This window comes from Ctenocephalides felis, unplaced genomic scaffold, assembly GCF_003426905.1.
Source record: "Ctenocephalides felis isolate EL2017-DRISC unplaced genomic scaffold, ASM342690v1 CF-g0.4_SCAFFOLD_02253, whole genome shotgun sequence".
Classification (NCBI taxonomy): Eukaryota; Metazoa; Arthropoda; class Insecta; order Siphonaptera; family Pulicidae; genus Ctenocephalides; species Ctenocephalides felis.
This window is the reverse complement of record NW_020538407.1, coordinates 148,082-151,982: the sequence shown is the minus strand read 5'-3', so window position 1 is coordinate 151,982 and position 3,901 is coordinate 148,082. Positions and strand designations below refer to the sequence as shown.

The window sequence follows — 3,901 nt, the reverse complement described above, 5'->3', positions numbered from 1 at the left end:
GTTAAAGCAGTACGATTGCTCTGAAAAACAAGTTCAGATCTTCCAAAATATGTCAAAATAAAGAAAACATTTTTTTAAAAAAAAAAAAAAAAATTTTTTTTAAAATTTTTTTTTCAAAAAAAAGTAATTTTTTGTCCAATTTATAGTTTCTCAAAAATCTTATTTTTTCGAAGTAAATTTTTTTCAATTTTTCAATTTTAATCGTTTTTAAAAAAGAAAATAATTTTTGGTACGGGAAGTTCCAGCAATTTGCCTTAAGGCACGATGCCCTAATTTCCTTAAGACAGAATTCCACTTACAGCTAGTTGCAACCTTGGATTAATGCATGAATGCTTGCATAGCTGTGGTGTGTGGAAATTTGCTTTTTCGGTGAAATTGTCATTTCCCGTAACATCATAAGGACTAGATCCACATTGTCGTCGGGATAGAATTTATTTTTCTTCTTTTCTTCAGACTTTGCCTGACGCATGCAAACCTGTGAAGGTAGATTGTATACTTTACCAAAATTTTCATATGATTCAGGAAATTCTGTTATCATATCTTCGAACTGCTCAAGACGACATGCTGCCGATTTTTGATGTTTAAGTTTTTTTTTTAAATCATCTCTGTCTTTTCCTCTTAGTTCCCTACACATAAGAATTGGATTAGTATCTGTACCATGATTAAGTATACCTTCAGGTATGATTAAAATTTCTTTAATCATTTTTTAATGAGGATCAAATTTAATGTGAGCATTAAATATCATGCAATTTCCAACATCCTTTTCCTCCTTTTGATTGCGATTCTTGGGACAATGAGCTCTAATATGAGTACTTTTTTTATTTACTCGTGCATAGCGAAAGTTCAAATCGCAAGGATATATTGCAGCTTTCCTAAAACCCTTTAAAAATGCTTCTTTATAAAATTTATTCATTTAACTGTACCATCTACAACATGGAATAAATCCTCAAATTGGAGATCTAAAGAAAATGGCTCATTTTTCTTCGGGATTTTGTCGGTAACACTCATTGATGAGTTATCGATTTTACTATATTCTAAAGCACTATTTGAATCATCAGAAAAATTGCCAATCATCGTGCTTGACAAAACATCCATTTTTGTAACAATATAAGATGGTACAAAGGAAATATTCTAAAAATAAAAAACTAAAATTTAATAAGGCTAAATTAGGATAAGTATAATTATGTAAAAAAATTATTTTGTAATTAATATGCCTCACCTTAATATTGTTATATTATTAACTTGATAACTTGAAAAAGTTTCGCTATAACACCCTAAAACGAAAACATAAAAACTCGTTAAAATAATAATAAGTTATTAATAAATAATATGCCTCACCTTGATAGTGATCTTTATATTATATGTATTAATATTCAAGGCAAAATGCCTTGTGTATCTTATAAATATTATGCCTTGCCTTACCTTAATATATTATTCCGGTCCGCGTGAAAAAACTCTATCTTAATACTACTTCTGTATAATCTTGATTATAAACGCACTGAACGTACTAATTACACTAAATTAATAATATGATTAAATATAAACTATTATTGGAAATTATCAACTACGTTATAATATTATACCAATTGATACGTCTCAGCGCGTTCTCAAATTCCAAATGAGCTAGTCTCGCGACTGGCAAGCCCGGCATGGAATCGCACACACACATACACACAACACACGCGCGCAACCAACCACTTGAGACAAGGAGTGGCGCGCGCGCTCGCATGTCACGCCTCGCAAGCCTGTCGTAAAATCACATGCACACAACTCATGCACACAAAAAACTACAACAGCGAGCGAGTGTCGCGCGCACTCATGCTAACGCGTCGATCAGCCACGACCAGCTACGACACTGCGCGAACGTGGTACGGCCTGAGTCGCGCGGGCTTTCGTTAAATCACACACACACACGCAAGCAGCACGCAACAATGCTGCCAATTTTTCAATTGGAGTATATATAAAGTCGAAATGTATTGTTAATGAATAATAAGAAACTCTACACAGTTTATGTAGCTACTCTTCATTAGAAAATTCTTTGAAAATAATAAGAAAAAGAGAATAACAAGAAATTCTATACAGTTTATTTCTATACAGTTTATTTTATGTAAATTCATTAGTGTTTTAATAATGGACGATGCTAAATTAAATTTTTCTTTGTAAGGTCATTGGCACTTTGGTTGTGGTCAGACTGGCCTCGACTACGACCACCATGGTGGCCTCTGTTGCCTCTGCTGCCGCCTCTGTTGCCTCTGCCTCTGCCGCCTCTGTTGCCTCTGCTACTGCTCCTCCTGAAGGGAGGAATTGCTCCGCGGTGGCTTCCTGCCGCGCTGAGTTCTTCTGCCCCGTCCACCACCGCGTACTGAATCTCTCCTATTTACGGCATCGTACCGGGACTAAAGTAATAATATTATAACAACTTATAGCTAGTATATTTACTAATGTATTTATATAATATTATATAAATGCTACATTACCTTGTCAAGATAAATTTGTAGGCTAACGCCCTGAGTATTCATCATGATTTTATTGAATAAATCAATAAATATGTTTGCGTCATATGGCATTTCAAACGGCAGCAAAGCCACCGTCTTCCACTCTGCTGGCATTGCTGCCTGAACTTTTTTCAGCACTTCTCCAACTGTCTGGAGCTCGCAATCTGCCATAAGAAAAATCATAATGAAAAATTGCTTATATTTGTATATAAGTTCCTTATATATACTTATATATAAGATTTTGATTTTTTAGTTCGTATATTTATATTTATACCTTCATCCTCATATGCAATGGCACATAATGCCACTGCATGCCCCAAGTAGCTTGTGGTCCAGGCGACGTCCCCGACACCGTCCGGCCTCGAATTTTTAGTATTAAATCTATCACAGTAATAATAGAAATATGTACACGTCCTGAACAATAAAGAATTGGATTTAAATTACTTACATTGTCATTTTTTCCATTTAGTTTTGTTGTGACTACCCGTGAATAAAATTAGTAGGTGCTCCACGGGTATCGTTTTTAACGTGGAGAATTTCATCACCTTTGCCGCCACATCTTTAGTTAAGACTACAGAAAATGAGATTATATAGATATTATAGAGAGATTATAATATTATTATAATATATATATATATATATATATATATATATAAATTGAAAATTACCAGTTTCTTTATTTTCAATTTCCATTTCGCGAATTCTACTTGCAACTTATTTCAATGATCTCGAAAATGAATTAAGTATTTCTTCTTTGACCGGCTTTTTGAAAAGTTTCGAGTAACATTCGATGAATTAAAGTAAATTTAATAACAAGTATATATGTAAAGCAGGGCAAGGCACAAAGGTCCAATTTGACTTTGAGCAAATACAAACTATATTATAAAAATCAAACCAATTATATCACAACAAATTACGCTTCCATTAATAATAATATATAATAAAAAAATTCAAATTAAAAGTGTAAAGTTTTTACTCGATTTTGAAATATCACCTTTATATATATATGTATATATATATACTAGCTGACCCGGCAAACGCTGTTTTGCCATCAAAAATATTTTGCCGCATTGCCGAAGTTCTTATAATATACATGATATATTAATAATAATGTTATATTTTTATTACACAAATTTCTTCACATTTTGATAATTAATTCGAACGCATCATAGTGCTTTGTTTATTTTAATTTTATTTATGTCAAATAGTAAATATTTTTAATCAATGAATAAATTAGATTTTAGTCTGAATCATCGCAGTACCATTATCTAAATATATAATTTTTATATAAATATCAGATTTTTTACTTTTGCATTTAATTTAAAAATATTGAATGTCCATTTCATATATCCAATATCACTTAATTTTTAAATGCTAAAATATTCCTTTTTGGTTCGAAATTTAAT

At 31.9% G+C, this 3,901-nt stretch overlaps 1 long non-coding RNA gene across 1 annotated transcript; it reads right to left on the bottom strand.

The window, feature by feature from the left end:
• Window positions 1-1,074: 1,074 nt before the first annotated feature.
• Window positions 1,075-1,449, bottom strand: LOC113380614. The gene is made up of 3 exons (XR_003367457.1): window positions 1,423-1,449; window positions 1,220-1,274; window positions 1,075-1,131 (listed from the first exon to the last, which is right to left on the bottom strand). It is a non-coding gene; the product is annotated as an uncharacterized LOC113380614 (long non-coding RNA).
• Between the last annotated feature and the right edge of the window lie 2,452 nt (window positions 1,450-3,901).